The following is an 18,981-nucleotide window of genomic DNA, read 5'->3' on the forward strand; positions in this document are numbered from 1 at the left end:
TAGTTGGCCTAGTAACCAGTGTTGGAGTTTTTCCTTCCCCACCATGCCCTGCTGCAAGCCACATGAAATGGGCTCCAAGAGAAACATCATTAAAGATTGGAGTTTACTTGCAAGAAGAGGAGGCCGGTGCCTCATTTACCAGTTGGTCAGCTGCTTAGGTATAGTTGATGCATTGATCTGCCCTGTTCCTGTTGAGCAGGGGCAAAGAGCCTTGGGAGAAACGGCAGAGTCTGGCTTGAAAGGGACACGTGAGTCTCCGATGGGCAAGTGGACACCATGGAAGGTGACAGTCTTGAGTTGTCTTGTTTCCTGTCACTGGGCAAGGAGACCCAAGCATAAGAGGCTGTGGGGTGTATACAGAGGTAGAGGCTGAAGGGGCTGGAAGAGGTCAGCCTGCAGCTGGATCCGCCACATTGGAGAAGCCATGTATGTGAGAGAGCCTCTCTGAAGAACTTACCTGCTAGCCTCAAAGAGCCTGTTTTAGGGTGCCAGACATTCAGATGGTTAGTGTTGGCCAGTGAGGCCATGAGCATTCACAGAGAAAGAACCATAACGCAGGAAGTTCAGTAAGGAGACAGTTACCCTCCCTCCCCATTGCCTCTCCCAGTCCCCAACTTTGTTAAAGGTTAGGCAGAAGTTGTCATTGAACCTGATCATGACTCATCCCTCTCTACTCCAAGAGGAAAAGTGAGGGGACAGGAGTAAAAGACAGATATGCCCCTTGCCCACTGCAGGTGCCCCCAGCTCATGATGGGAGTGGGTGGTTTGAGTAGGTAAGATCATAATTTTAGACTAGATTAGACCAGAATTTTTAACAGCTAAAAGCAAGAAGAAAGCTATGGGACCCCTTCATTTTCTGCCTCCCTCATAGGGATGGGAGATTGGACAGAGCACTCTTGTAAGTTGTGATCAGTTAAAACCCCCCTCCCACATTTTAGGTTAGTTTCCCACAGCTCCATATATGTGGATATGGGCAGACTATCTCTGGAAGGATAGAGAAGAAATGAGGATATGCCTCTTGAAGAATGACTTGCAGACTGACCCCAGGCCAGATATACTTCCTGCATATCTTTTGTGCTAGTTTTTGTGTTCTTGTTATCACATATAAATATTACACAAAATAGGCAGAAGGCATGCCAAAGCAGTGAGAGGGAACAGGGAGGATGAAAGAATGGAGACAGGACCCTTATAGCTCAGAAAAAAGCAATCAAATTGATCTCTTTAAGGTAACAGGTTCACACTGAGGTGCAAAACTCAAATCTATTATTTGTCCCAGAAGGAGTGGGGTGATGGGAGCTACTCTGCACTCGGTTTGGTCCTGAGGGGCAGAGGAAGTGAGGATAAATGAGGATACTTCCAGACAAGTTGCATGCTACAGTTGGCCTATCCGGTTGGCAGGAGGCAGAAGAGACACTGGGATGCACACAGCCTTCCACCTGCCTGCCCTCTGCCTAAAGGAGTCTCTTACCCACATCCTGGGTCATGAGAGCATTCCAGAAAGTGGAACCTGACCCTGGCCTTCCCCACCAGACCACCTGCAAAGGAAAACTCACCAGATTCAAGTATGAGTAGTCAGAAAGCGCCATCACGAGATCTGTGTACAGACAACAACAGAGGAGAGGGGTCTGGGACAGGGAGAGAAGAAACAGCACCGTGGCATTACAGATGCATGTACTGGATTCTCCCTGTGATGCTGTTTGTAATAACGATGATAATAATCACTTTAAAACTTGAGAATGGCCTAAATATCCATGAATAAGGAACTAATTATACAAATCATGGTACATCTATATAACTAGTTCTTTTGAAGCCTATTTTGTGTAATATTTGTACATGATAACAAGCCACCAAAAACCAGCATGAAAGGTATGCAGGAAGTATACCTGACCTGGGGTCAGTCTGCAAGGCATTCCTCAGGAGGCTTTTCCTCATTCCTTCTGTATCTTTCCAGAGATAGTCTGCCCATATCCACAAAATCATGAGTTCTGTCTGTACATGCTAATATGGAAAGATATTCAAGATACATAAATCACTTTAAGTGACTTATTAAATAGGCAACATGTAAACATAGTATAAAATCCTAATAATACAAAAGGGTATACAGTGCAAAGCAAGTTTCTCTTTTTTTAAAAACCACAAACATGTTTATTCCTCTAAAAACAGTATACCATCTTTCCAGTTTTCAAAATGTTATTATCAATTATCTGCAGATTACTCTCATTAATCTGATTTTTACAAATCTCAGACAGAGCAGAGCAATTCACCAGCACCATCATCAAGTGAGCTACAAATCTATTCTTTACCGAAGCAAGGAGACACTTAAGATCAAGTCAAGAGAAGAGCTTTCAGTGTTTACAGAAGGGTAACTCACATCCATTTGTCATACATTTCAGGGTCCCATATCCCCCTTTTAAATTGTCTAACTCCTAACTCAGTTTATTTTTATAGTGTGAAAACAAGGAGTCACCCAAGTGAGATATTCCTTCAGAGCACTGTTGAAAATGAATCAAACATGGAGATCCCCCAGATCCCTGTTCTCAAGTGTTAAAAATATTTTATATTAGCACACAGAATATCCTTAGATATATTCCATTATGTTCTAAAGAGTTTGTGTTTCCCCCTTTTTGATGATGTTTTCAATTTCTTCCGAGACCTTTCCTGTATAGTCAATTGGTTCTATTGCTTTTAACTTCTCTTGATACTCCAGTGGCAAACCATTTTTTTTGCACCCATGCAAATAATCTTTTTATACTGTGAAGACAGAGGAGTACTTTCGTAATTTGTCATCAGATAACTTTGACAGGTTAGTTCTCTTTCTTCTTGAGTTGAAACTTTAACTTCTATTGCAACATATTTTCCTTTTTTTTTTTTTTTTTTTTTTTTTTTGAGACGGAGTCTCGCTCTGTCGCCAGGCTGGAGCGCCGTGGTGCAATCTCGGCTCACTGCAACCTCCGCCTTCCGGATTCAAGCCATTCTCCTGCCTCAGCCTCCTGGGTAACTGGGATTACAGGTGTGCGCCACCACACCCAACTAAGTTTTGTATTTGTAATAGAGACGGAGTTTCACCATGTTGGCCTGGATGGTCTCGATCTGCAGGCGGGCCACACAAAAAAACGCCGCTGAGGGGTTTCGGAGGTGGATACTCTCGTCAGCAGGTTGCTGCCGTAGACGAAGTACAGAAAACTGTCCTCATCCGGGCCCGGGACGTCCCTGCAGCCCGAGTTCGCCATGTCCCACTGCTGCCTGAACGGGAACCTGGAGCAGAGCTGTGAGGAGCAGACAGAGAGAGCAGCGCGGCGGCCCAGGACCCTGGCCCAGTGACTCCCTGGCCGCCGCCTCCAGCAAGTTGCTCTTTTACCCTATTCCTCGTCAGTTCAGATTCTCTCACCAGGGGCAACCCCTATTTTTGGATTCTTGTACCAGGATATGTTATTAAATTTTTTTAAAAAGGTCAGACCAGCGTATGATTCCATATGTGTGAAATTTAGAAGATTACATATATATTTGCAGGTGTGGGTATATGTACAATATATATAATATGTTATACATATACACAATACAATATATAAAATCAATATATATTATTTTTTCTAAAAAGGGACTGATGACTCAATTAATTAATTAATTAATAATTTCCCCATCAGTCAGATGAGGAAGGGGCTTTTTATTTTCCATCTTTCTTCATTGACTATTTACCATATGCACTTTCACTTGTATGTTTACTCTTTTTATTTATTTAAAGTAGGTACTGGGATGTAGGGAGGTGGAGAAACCAGTTTGGACTAGACTTTAAAGAATGGTGGCAGAAGGGTATGAGATACAATAATAACCTGAGGGAATAGCAGTGTTGAGAAAAAGCATCTTTTGTTTAAGGGAACCTTGACTATATTTGTTTTATTTTTTCCTTTTGTAGAGGAAGCAACTAGTTGACGGGGGGAAATATGAGCGAGAGAGAGACAGAGAGAGAAAAAGAGGATGCTTGATGGAGCAAAGTCACCAACAGCACTGGAGGAGGGGACAGAGGGCCAGGCAGTGGGACTGACCTCAGAAAAGACAGGTGCACCTTTGGAGGGTGCACCAGAGGGGGCGGGGAGGGGACAGACAAGGAGGGTGCCGAGGCTGAGGATGGGCAAGCTAACTAGCCACAGTGCAAGCCCAAGGGGACAACGGATTCCAGACTCTGGACACATGGCCGAAATAGCCAACTGTGGGTTCCTGGCTACAGAGGAGGTGAGTGGAGCCAGGAGAAGAAGATGAGAGAGCAGAGTGGGGAGGCATTAAGTCAAGATGAAGATGAAAACTGGTTTAGTGCCAGGGTTTAAAAAAACAATAATATTTTTAAAAGGTTATGCTCAATGACAGGAAATTCAGGCTCTGCGTGACAGGAAATTCAGTAGGCACTCGGTGAGCTGCATGACTGAATTTGTGTAGCAATGTCAGAAATGCTGAAACAAAACAATAAAAGTTTTTTAAAAAATACTTTCAAGCTTTTGGGAAACATAATTTTGGTTAACATGACCCCACAATTAAATGAAGTCTATTTAATTATGGAGGCAGTACTTCTGGAGGAAAACAAATTGCCTAGGCTGTAAATTTAGCAATGCCACAAACATGAAATCAATAGTTTATTAATATCAGGTGTATGGGTATAGACTTGCCTTATACAGAAGAGTTACATTCACACACCTGGTTGCAAAGAAATTAAACATGAGCTGAGATGCTCAAAGGAAATGAATCACTTAGGGATAGAGCATCTTCAATTAGAAAGGACAGTTTGTCCCACCCAGAAACAATCTCTGGGCTCATGTGTAGATGGAACTGTCACTTGGAATGACTTGTCAAAAGAGCTTGAGGTCAAACTAAAGCTGAAACTGAAAGGTAAAACTCTGAGCTAATAATAACTATTGACTCACATCACCAGAAAGTTTAGGAAAGGAATCAAGAGGAAACAACAGCCACTTAGCCCTTCCTCATCCAAGAATCCTTTCTGCCATTCCTTTCCATCCAGCACTTTTTCCCTGTGTAGTAACTTTCGGCTTTCATATTTCATTACTCCTCCGCAGAATATGAGGTTCAACTACAGGACTCTCACACAGATAGATGAGAAGTGTACTTGTGACAAAATGTTCTCCAGTGGGCTTCTAGCTAATATATTTTTGGCACATCCAAACTATGAAAGAGGATGCAATTGTTGATAAAACCAAGGAAGGAATGTATGTGCTGAGTATTCTGTGTCTAAAATCAAAGTGGGCTGGGTGCAGTGGGTCACGCCTGTAATCTCAGCACTTTGGGGGACCGAGGTGGGTGGATCATTTGAGGTCAGGAGTTTGAGATCAGCCTGGCCAACACGGTGAAACCCCATCTCTACCAAAAACACAAAACTTAGCTGGGTATGGTGGCATGTGCCTGTAATCCCAGCTACTTGGGAGGCTGAGGCAAGAGAATCGCTTGAATCTGGGTGGTGGAAGTTGCAGTGAACTGAGATCACAGCACTGCACTCCAGTCTGGGTGATAGAGTGAGACTCCATCTCAAAACAAAACAAAACAAGAAGAAAACAAACAAACAAACAAACAAAACCACTCACAAAAAACAAAGTGCAGAACCATGTGTGTAGGACAATCTCTTTTTTATGAATATAACAATCTAGGGTATGAAAGCATTATATACATGTGTGTATGATTATATATGAATGAGATAGAGCTGTATATCCTAACATGAAACATTTCCAAGCAAAAAACATACTAAGTTTGTTACTTTGCAAAGTAATATCTACATCTAAAAAATGAAAAAAAAAAATTACACATGTATAGATGCATGTTCTGTGCAGTGTGGGTGCCTAGACAGGGGACTGGGCAGTGCGACCTTGAGCAGGAGTGACCTGGAGCAGGATGGTGCAGGTTTTCAGCTTTCCTCTGTAGGTTTCTATATTATTTGAAACTTACACGATCAGGATATATTCCTATATGACTTACGTAAGAAAATAAAGAGAAACAGTAAGTACCAAAAATGAAAAGTACGTAATCAACTCTTTGAGGCCTTCATGGGAAACTGGAGAACCAGACAGGAGTTAATACGAACATGAAACACATCCAGGTCTACTAATCATGACCACGCTGGGAAAGAGGGGACAGAGGGGTTGGTAGTCGTGGCAGGCCCAAGTATCTTGCTTCTGCAGTATTCAGAGAAATGTGGAGACACCGAGCTTGCAAGTCCATCTCAAAAGGTCTTGGCCCTTCAGCAGTGACACGGCAGTGGGGAGGAAGGAAGAAAACCGGCTGTCTCTGTGTGACTGGTGATGCCTAAGGGCTGGAGCATGAGATGGTCCCCAGGCCCTGTGCCATAACTGACATGCAGGAATAGGTGTTGGCACTGGTGAGAGCCAGTCTGCGTGTGACAGAAGCAGCAGATGATCAGAAATGGAGGGGGCTTTCTGACAAGGGCACCATCATCCCATGGGGAAGGAACATCTGACTCTTGGCTCACACTAAGATGCTGCCAGAGCGGCTGGTCTCAAAGGGCAAAACAACAGCCCGAGATGGAAAGTCTTCATGACGCAGCCTCTGAGGTCCTTCTGCTCAAGGTAAGACCCCTGCTTGCCTGGCTCTATCTGGATTGCTGAAAATACTCAAGCACAGGGCAAGCTGAGGAAGGGGCGTGTGGAGGGAGGTGAGTGGTGGCAACAAGTCAGTCTTCTGAATCCCCTATCAAAAATCTGGGAAAGGTAACTTTTTACAATGAGGGTTGGAAACACTGACGCAGAAGATGCTGACTGGGGAGGTTTGGAGCCAACCATGGGTCCAGGTCGGTCCATTACAATAGAACCAACACGGCAACCTGGAGTCACATAGGCTAATCTAAACCAGCCTGACGGATCCCCATGTCCTTCCCAGGCCTTCACTGCTCCAAGAGTAACCAGTCACATGTCTCAGTAGCAGGAAGGAAGTCATTGACCTCACAGCCAGTGAAGCTGGTGAAGGAACAGAAGAGAGGTGAGAATCTCCACAATGAGGGCAGGGCAGCATGGAAGAGGGAGTCCAGGCCCTGCCAGCTGAGGAGATGGGGACATAAGGCACAGCTGTGGAAACCCTGGGCCACCACTCTGCAGCGTCCCCAAAGCCTGCTGTGTACTCTGTGGCTGCCCTCTGCGTCCCGTCTGGCTACCAAGGCAAAAGGGTCTCAGCTGTTTAGGCTAGTGCCAGCCACACTCCCTCTAATGCCTAAGTGAGGGTTCCTGAGGCCTCCACTTCAGCATCTGGGATGCCACAAGGGGGTGCCAGGAAGGGAAGAGGCCCTAAACATGAGCAGGGGATTTTGGCATCCAAATGTGTTGGCCTGGAGACTGTGAGGAACATAGAAGCTTGGAGAACACACAGCAGGTGTTGGTGTGAGGCTGGGCGATGTGAAAATGGAGACTGGGGTTGGGAAACCAACTCATGGTACAGAGGAAACACAATACTGTAGGCCTTTACATAACCGGCTTTCAACCTGTCTGTACAGGAGAGTCTCCTGGGAAGCTTTAAAAATACCTGTCTGGGCCCCAACCCGGAACAATTAAATTGGAACCCCGGGAGTCCTCTTGGACTTATGCTCCTTCCAGAGACCTTCCTTCCTCAGAGGAAAACACACTCAAAGGTGTCTTTTCCGTCTTTGCTGGGAGGCAGAAAATTCACATGGCGCACAGGCTTCTCTGCCATGTCTTGGGAAGTTTACCTGCTCTGTGAGGTGCTGTTTCACTATGAAATTTACTCCCCTGTGACTTTCAATCCAGGAAACTGAGTCTCAGGGACCCTGGCTAACGACAGCCCTCACCTCCCTTTGGGTGTATCCCCATTTATTTATGGAAAGTATTTTCTGCCACTTGAAGCACAAAGATTTACTGAGGGGAGGGTGTAGCAGAGTGGTGGGTGAATCCTGAGTGGAGTTGCTTTGCTGTGCAGGTAACTTCCTCTTCCCCCTTGTGGCATGAACAGACACAGGTGTTCTGAGTTCTGGATTCCCTTGTCCTGGGTGTGGAATGGACAAATGCTAAGCTCTTTTGCTTTTTAGAATGGAGATGTTGTTTTGAAATGTAAGTTGGAGAGAGGTAGGGGACGGCAACCAGGCTTTGAGAAGAAGAAGGGAGTGGCCTGGCTCTGATGGCAGAGAGAGGGTGGCCAGTCTTGAGTGGTGGGGACTTGTGTGCCATTCACCATCCAGCACCCAAATTGAGATATACATCTCAGGTGAACCGAGTGAACTGAGGCCCTGGATACCTGGGGAGGAGACCCAGAGTCTTAGGAACTGGGGGCCAAGTGAAAGGGCCAAGGATCTTGCCTGACCTGGAGATGTTGCGGGCCACCAGAGGAGCCTGCAGATGGGGACATTGTCCTGGGGGCCTGGACAAGGAGCATGGCTACCATGCTGCACTGAAGGCCCCTGCCCAATGTTCCTGAATGGTGGAAACTCTAGGACTCTAGACTTCTTTGATCTTCCCAAGGGAGGGATGAGGGCAAGGTGATTGGGGACTGGGCCAGATTTAATTTTCTTTAGAGAAATTAAGAAACGTGGCAATTCTTTTTTTTGTTTGTTTTTGAGATGGAGTCTCGCTCTGTCACCAGGCTGGAGTGCAGCAGCGCAATCTTAGCTCACTGCAATCTCCACCTCCTGGGTTCACGCCATTCTCTTGCCTCAGCCTCCTGAGTAGCTGGGACTACAGGCACCCGCCACCACACCCAGCTAATTTTTGTATTTTTAGTAGAGACGGGGTTTCACCACGTTGCCCAGGGTGGTCTCGATCTCTTGACCTCGTGATCCGCCCACCTCAGCCTCCCAAAGTGCTGGGATTACAGGCTGAGCCACCATGCCCGGCTGAAATGTGGCAATTCTTATGCTCTAGGGTAGTGGAGTGATTCACATGACCTATATAGATTTGTTGGTTTAAGCAGATCATTGAGAGAGGGCGTTTCCATGCAGTGACTTTGGAGAAGAGGGTAGAATTAAAGTCTGGTGTACTGCATGAAAAAACCCAACAGAGCCAAAGGGGTGATGCAGGAAAGCCAGGGGAGGAGATCCTGGTAGCAGGTGTTCTAAAAGGAACTTTTTCCTCCTCTAGGGCATCTTCGGTGAAGTTGAAACTGGTTCCCTAACATTTACATGTGATGGCTTCTCTTACCCCAATTCCTTCTTGGAAATGTTTTAAAGTAACTCTGATTTATTGTTACAAAAACTCCTATAAAAATGTGTTTCCTGACATTCCTGACCCCTAGCTTCAGTTCCTCTCGCCAAAAGCAACTGCTGTTACCAGTTTCTCGTGTCTCCTTCTGGGGACGCCCTTCACGTATTTTTCCTTAAACAGTATCATTTCTGCTGCTGTTCCGCCCCAGCCCTGGCCACTTTGCAATTGACCTTGAGCAGATGTACCCCTAACTCATTTTTAGAATGCTACTCACGATTCCATTTTGTGAATGTACCCTCATACATTCAACCAGTCTCCTGTTATTGGAGTTTCCAGCATGACTTTCCCTTCTATGTGAGTGTTTTCTTTTGGAGAACTCAGAGGTACCTGGCCGAGGGTAACTCAGGAACTTGAGGTCAGAGGACCCAGAGAGTTGGAATCCTGGGGCATTGTTAATATTGGGGAACTTTGGGGTTTCCCCAGCCAAGGCATTGGAGATTTGAGGTGATACTAAAAATATCTCAAGGGTGGATATTTCAGTTTTTTCCCTCCTCTGAATCCCAGAAATTTCTGGACTAAGCTTCCCTTATGTGCATTAGTGGAGGGCTGAAGAGAATGCACCTTTCCATGCCCTGCAGTCCGACCCAGAGGTTCTCCATAAAATTTGATTGAATTGAATATACCTTATCTTTTGTGAACAAAAATACAGCATTTGTTGCACAGTTGTTTTTTTTCCTCCTCTGAATCTTTCAGTAGAGAATGGCAGTCCTTGCAAAGACCTTCTTATTAGTTTTGGGAATCAGCAGATGGTGTCTGACATGCACTTAATTTGTTTTTTCCTTCCCCCGCAACTCTGGCCCCGTCTCTTTTAGGACCTGCTATTTTGCTGGGCTGAGCAGTGTCCTTGCCTTTCAACATCACCCTGAAGGCCCTGACCGGTGAGTACTGATTCACAGGCGGTGTCGGAGGCACTTTAAGATTCCTGCCATGTCATCCTGTTCCTCTTCTGACACAGGCGAGAGCAGTAATGTTCCAGTTGGGCGTTGGCTTCTTCCAGGACTGGGTCAACATTCAGGAATTATGAAACTAGGTGCCTCATTTCCTCATGATCTGAAAAACCAATGGAAATTCCCTCAGGAGGAACAATGGGCGGCTGCCGTATAGACACCAGCTGGGTATCCTCATAGATGGAGTTTGAGATGAGGAAAGGGTGATGCCCCTTGATAGCAACTTAATGCACATGGGGCATTATTCTGACACACAGTGACACAGCTGGCTGTTGTTACTCCTCTTGGATTATTCCATCCCTTGTACTGAGAGCAAGGTCAGCCCCACCAGGCTGAAGCAATTGGTTGGGAGGGAAGGTTTACATAATAGAAAGGAGAAAGAGAATGATGCAATCTGCATTTTTATTTCTTCCTCACCTAGTTGAATTCTATGGCAACATTCTCAGAAACACTAGGTCCTAGCTCAGGATTCCCAGTTGTGGCGGTGGGAGAGGTGCCTCCAGGAAGCATCGCAGGACTTCTGGAAGTATACACAGGGCCGATACTAGGCAGCAGTTCACCATGCGGCAAGGACCAGCAGCAGTTCTGATTGGTTGGGGCCAACGCCATCTGGGGCGTTAATATTTTAAATATGTCTGGGTGTGTTCTGATATTGAATATTACATGAATATTTTATATGTGGAACATAAAGGAGGGGATTTCTTTTGTAATTCAAACTACAGGAATTGGTAGGTGAGATGGAGAAATTTTGCCATTGGCAAAATCCACTGGCGGTTGAGATGGAGAAATGCAAAAATCCCAGTGGGAGGAAAGAAATCCCTGGGGACCATCCGAGCATTTGGGATGGTGGTAGTAAAAATTTTGCACTTATCAGAAAGGCACATGAGTAAAATATGGTTGAGAAACACTACATAAAATAGAGGTGGTTCTGGTTTGATACCAGCAGGGGCGACACACGAGGAAAACCCCCATTATAAATCTGTGCATGCCGTTGGGGGGTGGTGTGTTGACAGACATAGAGATTGAAATCATTCAGCCTTGTGGTCATGAGGCGTGCCAAGTCCTTGGGGGGCTCCTGAGCAGTGTTCCAGGCACCCTCGTTTGTTCTTACCATTCTGTGATTTCAGGCGAACGTGCTGGAAAAGGGCTTCCTGAAGTAGAGGCCCACAGAGGGGACTATAGTGTGGTGGTCAAGAGCGTGGTTTCAGTCCCAGGCAGACCCAGTCCCAGTTCCTCGGCTGCCACTCACTGGCCACAGAATGCAAGGGAGTAACTTAATCTCTCCAGCCCCCAGTTTCCTCTTTGGTGAGGGTCATAGGACTTACTGCAGAGGAGAGGGGAGGAGCATTTGAGATGATATACTGATAATGTGTTTTCCACAGGGCCTGGCCTAGAGTAGGTGCTTAGTAAGTAGCAGCTGGCACTGCCAGTGCACAGGAGCAAGAGGGCCCGTGAGTTCCACTTCAGCCACAGAAGAGGAGACAGAAATGCCAGGAAGGTTGAGAACTGGAAAAGGGCGATGATCAGGAATAATGACCCTAAGGAAGCAGGAAGACTTCCGAATCCTCGAACATTTCCCAGTCCCCAGTAAATCTCCAGTCCTGATGAAGACAAAAATCTTGTTTCTTGTTTTTGTGAGTGTCAGAAGTAGCTGGAAAGATGTGTCCTGTGCCGAGCCAAAGTTAGGAGAAGAGAAAACACCTAGGAACCAGAGGAAAAAAAAAAAAAAAAGCTGGAACCTGGGGCTTGGGGCTTGTAGAAAGGCAACAAAAAAAATATAGCTGACAGTCAGCCAAGACTCCAAGTATGGCCCCAGGGGCTTGGCCAACAAGAAGCCTGTGGTAATTCCTGACACAGTAGTTCTGGGAAGTTGATTTACCCAATAACCCTCCCTGCATGGGCTCAATTTAGTTTGTGGCTTACTATAAATAAACATTTGTTCAACGAACACAACTGAATGGGCAGGCTAGCTTGGCTAATAGTATCTATGATTTAGCTACTCTAGAGCCCTCCAAAGATATCAGGTGTGCCTTATCCATTAGCACAGCGAGGCACAGGGCTGAGCAGGTGAAGAGAGTACACAGCTGTGGTCTGACCTGCTCAATATCCCTTCTTCCTGAAACAGAACCTATCTTTTCTTCTTGGGGAGCCACCCCTCCCCTACTTTTAGCCCTTGGCTTAGGTTCCTCTTTTAAGACTCAGTTCTACCAGGAGGTAACCTCTGGTAAATTCTCAAACCCCGGGACACAATTTGAACCAATGAGATGCAATTCAATACGTGGAGCCCCTGGGCCAGAGCTGCTCTCTTGCTAGAGAACTTTGAGTTTGTATATCTGTAATTATTGGGGTTTTATCTTCTCTCCAAGAAAGCCTCAGTAAGGATGAAGACAACAGGATAAAGCAGAACCAAGAGAGGGAGAGACACCATTTGAGCTCTCCTGACACCATTTGAGCTCTCCTGACACCATTTGAGCTCCTCCTTCTCCAGGTGAGCATGAGCCAGTCCTGCATTTTTCCATTGCTTGGGCTTGTAAATTCTCTTTGTGCTTAAGTGGGTTTGAGGTGAGCATCTTTCACCTAAATACGTTGGGAAACTGAGAGGATACCTTCTGTTTTCTCTTCACCAGCAGAGTGGAAAAGCAACAGAGTCCTCCTTGTGATCTGAATTACAGATTTCGCAGCACTTTTCAACGGTTAGCCTCTGTGTTGACTTTTGGTCTTCCCAACTCAGGTGCTTGACTCAAGCTCTAGTCTGAAATTAATTCCACATTTTGTAAAATAAGGAGGAAACTGAGTTGGTGAGGAAGCATCAATATTTTACAATAAGATTGATTTATATAAAATTTGCTAAAAATCTACCAATGTATCCACTGCTGAGCCTGGATTATCATCTCCAGCATGGAGTACTGTCTTTTTCTTAATTGCATGGGAGCCATTCTGAGAAACAGTAGTAAATAACTTTGTCAAAAGAGGGAGAAGAGTCATCTGGACAATGGAAATTAATATTCTATTACCTTTCAAGTTTGATGAGTATGGGTTTGGGGTTTAGTAAGTAGTAAATATGGTTTGCATGTCCGTGTCTCTGGCAAGAGGATATATACCTCTGAATAGAACCTGAGCAGCATATATAAACTGCCTTTAGGTTCATGTAGTTTGACAACTATATGCTTTTCTAACCTGTGGGTTAGATGCAGATGTGGTTCTTTCTTGTTCCCTGCAGACACCCTGGTCTCCGTGTTAGTCCATTTTCACACTGCTCTAAAGAATATCTGAGACCAGGTAATTTATTAAAAACAAAGAGGTTTAATTGACTCACAGTTCAGCATGGCTGGCAAGGTTGCAGGAAACTTACAATCATGGTGGAAGGCAAAGGGGGAAGCAAGGCATGTCTTACATGGCGGGAGGAGAGAGAGACAGCAAGTGAAGAGGACGTGCTACACTTTTAAACCATCAGATCTCCTGAGAACTCACTCACTATCACAAGAACAGCATGGGGGAAACCACCCCCATGATCCAATCACCTCCCACTGGTTCCTCCCTCAACACTTAGGGATTATAATTCAAGATGAGATTTGGGTGGGGACAGAAAGCCAAACCATATCACCCTTCTTCAACATATCCAAAATGTTCCTTACCTTTTCAGTTCAAGCCATGTGTGAGCTTGGGAAAGTTCTCAATGTGTTTCAGTGATGTTATCCGTAAAATGAGCAGCTTGGACTAGATCAGTGGTTCCCACTTTTTAAAAAAGGAGTAGAATTCTTTGTTCAAACAGAGCTTACACCAAACACCCATAAAGTAAACAGATAAAACTGGAGCTGTTGCAATGTGGGTGGAACCTGGAAGCCTCCTTGGTTGGCCTCAAGGATGGCTCTTGAGGTATCTTTATAAGCCTTTAAGACTCAGATGAACGGCCAGGCCTGGTGGCTCATGACTGTAATTCCAGTACTTTGGGAGGCCAAGGAGGGCAGATGACCTGAGGTCAGGAGTTGGAGACTAGTCTGGCCAACTTGGTGAAACCCAGTCTTTACTAAAAATACAAAAATTAGCCAGGTGCGGTGGCAGGTGGCTGTAGTCCCAGCTACTTGGGAGGCTGAGGCAGGAGAATCTCTTGAACTCGGGAGGTAGAGGTTGCAGTGAGCTGAGATTGCACCACTGCGCTCCAGCCTGGGCAACAGAGAGAGTCTCCATTTCAAAAAAAAAAAAGACTCAGATGAACATTTCAGACCAGATGTTCTCTAAGATCTTTTCCAGTTCCAAACATTGCAGTCCTGTTTTTGAGTGCCACATCTTCTGTGAAGTCTTTTTAATACCCTGGCTCATGCCGATTGCTTCTTTTTCTGTGCCACTTAGCGTTTGTGACTATGCACACACACTGCCCGTGTTTGTACACTGAACCACATATGGAGATTGTCTTTCTTTGAAGCTTGTACCTCTATGTGATTCTTTTGGGAACTGACTCAAAACTGACTAGTAAGTTACAGAATATAACTGAGAGAATTCCAGGAAATGGGAAGATAAATTTTGTTTACAGCCCAGGGAAGGGTCTGCCCTCCTGGGGCAAGTCGCCTGTGCTGACAAATGGTGAGCTGCTAGCCCAGAGCAAATCAAATCTGGATAGATATGAAGCATGGGTACCAGGCACAGCTAGGCAGGCACAGACCAAAGGTCTCCATAATTAGTCTTTCTCCCGGATCTTTTTTTCCTGGTGCTCGTGTTGGCCAAGCTGTGATAGTTGGAAGGCCATGGAAGATGTTTGCATAGCCTCACCTTTCAGCACCACTGGGCCAGCCACTGCAGTAGATGGTTAGGTTACTACTAAAGACACCATCAGGGGAAAACCCTGGGCTTGTCTCTACTACTCCACCTGCCTTAGTTATTTTCCTTCCACTGTGGGTCGAGTTCCTTTTCCTGAATAGCGGACTTTTTTACTGTCACTCTCACTCTGGAGTTCTGTGTAAACTTTAGGACGCTTAGAAACATACCTCACACTGGATGTGATTTTTACAAGACCAGCCACGTTCAGTGGGACCTACCCTAGGACAGTATGTAGTGAACAGCTTCCGGAGGCTCAGGAAACGACATTATGGCTGGAGTACCACCTAGTGGCAGTGAAGAACAGTACGTGTGGTGAACGAATATCTTCCCAAAGAAGTGTAAATGGGTAAATATTAAGTTAAATCGCTTTCAGGGATTCCCTTTCTCCAAAAACAATCCCATTTAAAATATGCTTTAAAGCAAAAACTATACTGGACATAATTTTTAGTCTTTTACTAATTATTCCAAAGATATCAGTGTCACCATAATGAAGACTAATTATTCTAGAGTTCTCAGTGATAAGATGCTTAATACTAGCCTATAAATGATTGCTATCATTTACAAGAGGAATTAGGAGAAAAAATGTGGCAAATTCAGTGGAAACTCACTTCTGAAAATTATTCAGGTTGCCACAGAACTTTTGGAATATTGAATCTCAGAATCCTTGTGTTGTGAAAAGTCTCAAGGATACACTAGTCCTGTGCTGAACATTTTCTTAGCTGTGGAACTCTTTCTTCTAATAAAATCTTATTCTGCCACCTGTATTACCTTCAAACCCTTAGAGCTGTCAACAAGGGAAGCCATGCAGTTGTCGATATGTTCAAATTTGATGTATATATGAGGTACAGCTTATGCTGTGGTCATACTGAGCTTTTCCACAAACCTACTAAAACACATACCAAAAAAAAAAAAAAAAAAATCACCACTAAAGGAGTCATCTTCAGAGGCAGTGCTTTTATGCCAATAGAACCACCACTGATCAAGACAATTTGGGGACTTCTCTTTTAAAATTGCCTTTGTATTGGTTTATACTGGTGACATGAAAATCATATTACATTACTTTGGGTCCTGCTTGTTTGGAACAAGAAACTGCATTACACAGCTCAGTCAATGTTCTTAATTATCAAATGTATCAGATATCCTCTGTTTCTCAAAACTAAATCTCTCCAAAATGTAAGAAGATGATAGTCACGGATTTTGCAGTACATCTCTGTGCTTCTCAAGCTCTGGGAGATGATTTACCCTTGAAAGAGCTCAAGGTAATGGTCTTTAAATGGTTTGCAGATACAAGGAGAGGGATAGATGGGCAAAGAAGTGCAATTCATTTTCTATTAGAAAATATGCCTCTAATTTCTAATTAGAAAAGTTTTCAAGTGATGTAGAAGGTAAGACTAGGGTGAGTGGGGGTAATGAGAATGAGAAAGTCTTTAACAGGGGGACTATTAAAAGACTCACTCCTTCAGGATGGCTTTGGTATAATGTGTATGATTGTAGAGACAGACTTGGTTCCTATGAAACAGATGTAAAAAAAAAAAAGAGGCAAATATTCCTATTTTTTTCATAAAATATCCAGCATTTACAAAGCAGTTTGCAAAGGTTAAAGTCAGATCTCAAGTTAAACCTGGTGTGTAGTCATAGTACTAATCATGCACAGTACTCTTTGATCATTTAATTTAGTTGAAATTAAAAGCAACTTTATAAGTATAATTTTAATAATTAATTATTTTAAATAGGCAACATATACATCAACAATTGGTTTCAAATCTGTGCTTGCTGGCTGAGAAGAGGGGTTAAGAGTGTGGGCTCTGACATCCCAGGATTGAATTCTAGCTTGACCTTCAGCAAATTACATATTTCAGTGCCTTAGTCTCCAGCTCTGGAAAATGAGGATGATAATAATTGCACGCCCTTAAAAATTTGTTGTGAGGAATGTAAAATAACATTTTCTCCTTATGGGAGCATTTCTCAAGGATGGATCATAACTGACTACTGTGTTTCTCAAGGTTGGCTCCAAACCAGCAGAAGCTGAATAAAGGACCGTGAACTTGGAATAACTGTAGGACGTTAGGCTCTTACTGGTCTTAACTGAAGACTTGTTCCCAAACAGCAAGCAATGGGGTTTCTTTTTACCAACTCTATTTAGAACTTTAGATTCATTCTGTTCTTTCCAAAGTACTGGATTTCAACCCTTAATTATCAATAACCACATGAACCTACCCTGGCAAGCCCTTTAACAACTCTGAATTTTCCCTGTCAGTGAGCTACTGCTTAATTCAGTAAATTTCTCCCTAGCCTGTATTCCTGTGGCTAGCAGGTCAATCGACTCAGCTTTTATTTTATTTTGAGACGGAGTCTTGCTCTGTCGTTCAGGCTGGAGTGCAGTAGCTTCATCTTGGCTCACTGCAACCTCTGCCTCCCGGGTTCAAGTGATTCTCCTGTCTCAGCCTCCTGGGTAACTGGGACTACAGACGATGTCCAGCTAATTTTTGTATTTTTAGTAGAGAGGGGGTTTCACCATGTTGGCCAGGCTGGTCTTGAACTCCTGACCTCAAGTGATCCACCTGCCTCGGTTTCCCCCTGGGATTATAGGCATGAGCCACTGCTCTGGCCTCAACTTTTAATTTTTATCTATCGATCTGGTCTATTATTACCTGCTGCGTACCTACCCATCCATCCATTCATCCATCCATCCATCCATCCACCCATCCTTTTTTTGTTTATTAGCTCTGGTTTTTGTTTTATTTGTTGATAGGCCCAAGTAAATTAGTATGTGTAAAACTCATTTAAAATAGTGCTTAGCACATGATAAGCATAATATGTGATAGCCCTTATGATCTAGTAATTCACCAGTGTCTTGTGTGTATTAGAAGAACAATGTGTCTCTGAAATATTTTAATTGTATCTCTACAAAAGCATACATAAGTGATAATATATAAATCTCAATAACAGAATGTTTCTAACCCAAGTTTTAAGTAATGATATGTGTTCAGGAATACTTCATCTGGCTGGCATCTAGGGGAACGGTTGGGAAGATTTTGAGTTTCTCCAGTGGGAAAAAGGCTGGCATATTCAGGCCTAAGTTTAGAGTCAAAGTCTTTGAAGTTAATAAATAGTTTTTAATTTTGAAGAAAATAAAAACTATTTTCTTTTAGTTTGAATAAAGACTACTTATTCTGAATCTCTCCAACTTATGAACTTTTTTTTTTTTCTTTTGAGACGGAGTCTTGCTCTGTCACCCAGGCTGGAGTGCAATGGTGCGATCTTGGCTCACTATAACCTCCACCTGCCGGGTTCAAGCAATTCTTCTGCCTCCACCTCCCGAGTAGCTAGGATTACAGGCACCTGCCACCACGCCCAGCTAATTTTTGTATTTTTGTATAAATGGGGGTTTCACCATGTTGGCCAGACTGGTCTTGACCCACCCGCCTCGGCCTCCCAAAATGCTGGGATTACAGGCATGAGTCACCATGTGCGGCCGAACTTACGAACTTTTGAAAATTATAACTCTGAGCTTTTTAAGGACACAGGGTTAAAAGGTGGTTTGCTGGCAAATGGGCATCAACAAAGCCTGTTTTGAAAGCTCAGCATGTGCGCACACATGTGCACACACGCACTCAGCCTTGGCCTTGCACTGTAAATTTTTAGCAAAGTACACAAGTATGGGCTTTTGTTGCCAAGGAAATGGCTTTGTTTCTCTGAGGAAGGAGATATTGAGGACACTTCTCTGTAAGTGATCACCCAGCAAGGCCGTATTGCTTCCCAGACCTGCTGTTCTGTACAACGTGAAGCTCTTCGGTCCTTTCCGTGCCTATCTGGCCAGTCTTTGTTAGAGTGCAGCAGGCAAGACAGGCTTTTGCTGACATCTACCTTCCCTTTCTACTTGCCTAGGCAATTGTGGCTCGTGTTTGAACTGAACAATGAAGAAATATCTCAGGCAGTTTTGAGTCAGCCTTCAGGTTCCTCAGAAACTTTAAACACAGGAATGAATGCGGTCACTGAGGTCA

The 18,981-nt window shown here is 44.3% G+C and overlaps 1 pseudogene; it reads right to left on the reverse strand.

The window, feature by feature from the left end:
• Positions 1–922: 922 nt before the first annotated feature.
• LOC702801 (gamma-glutamylcyclotransferase-like) lies at positions 923–3,763 on the reverse strand (annotated as a pseudogene).
• Between the last annotated feature and the right edge of the window lie 15,218 nt (positions 3,764–18,981).

Source organism: Macaca mulatta, chromosome 6 (assembly GCF_049350105.2).
Source record: "Macaca mulatta isolate MMU2019108-1 chromosome 6, T2T-MMU8v2.0, whole genome shotgun sequence".
Lineage (NCBI taxonomy): Eukaryota > Metazoa > Chordata > Mammalia > Primates > Cercopithecidae > Macaca > Macaca mulatta.